Raw genomic sequence first — 500 nt, forward strand, 5'->3', positions numbered from 1 at the left:
GAAGGTAAGAGAAAGAACGACATGGTGAGACCAAGTTTCGGTGAACAAAGCCCGCACTTTATTTTCCAAAGTAGTTTTTATACCTTAAGTTATGCATAGAGGATAATGGGGGAAGGGGTAGAGTCATGCAGTAAGCCAGGCTTTCTTCCTGCAAACTTATCATATGCAAAAGTTTAGGTGATTTGCATCATTTTCTGGCCCAGAGGCCTTTTTCTCTAAAGGTGATTATTCTAAAGTCAGGCGCCAGCCTCCAAAAAGCATTAGATAAAGTTACATTCCTACAGAGCAAAGGTGTGGTGGGCTATAACAAGAAAAAGAATTAACTCAAGGGTCCCAGGTTACAAACATTAAAGCTACTATTTACACCAATTACATTCATCAATACACTGCCAGGGACACAGCAGGTAAGGGATACGGAGACTTAGCAGCATACATTGGCCCAACAAGTGAAAATCCCTTCACCAATACAATTTCTAATCAATCTTTTAACTGCTCAAAGG

Source organism: Bison bison, unplaced genomic scaffold (genome assembly GCF_000754665.1).
Source record: "Bison bison bison isolate TAMUID 2011002044 unplaced genomic scaffold, Bison_UMD1.0 scf7180017864524, whole genome shotgun sequence".
Classification (NCBI taxonomy): Eukaryota; Metazoa; Chordata; class Mammalia; order Artiodactyla; family Bovidae; genus Bison; species Bison bison.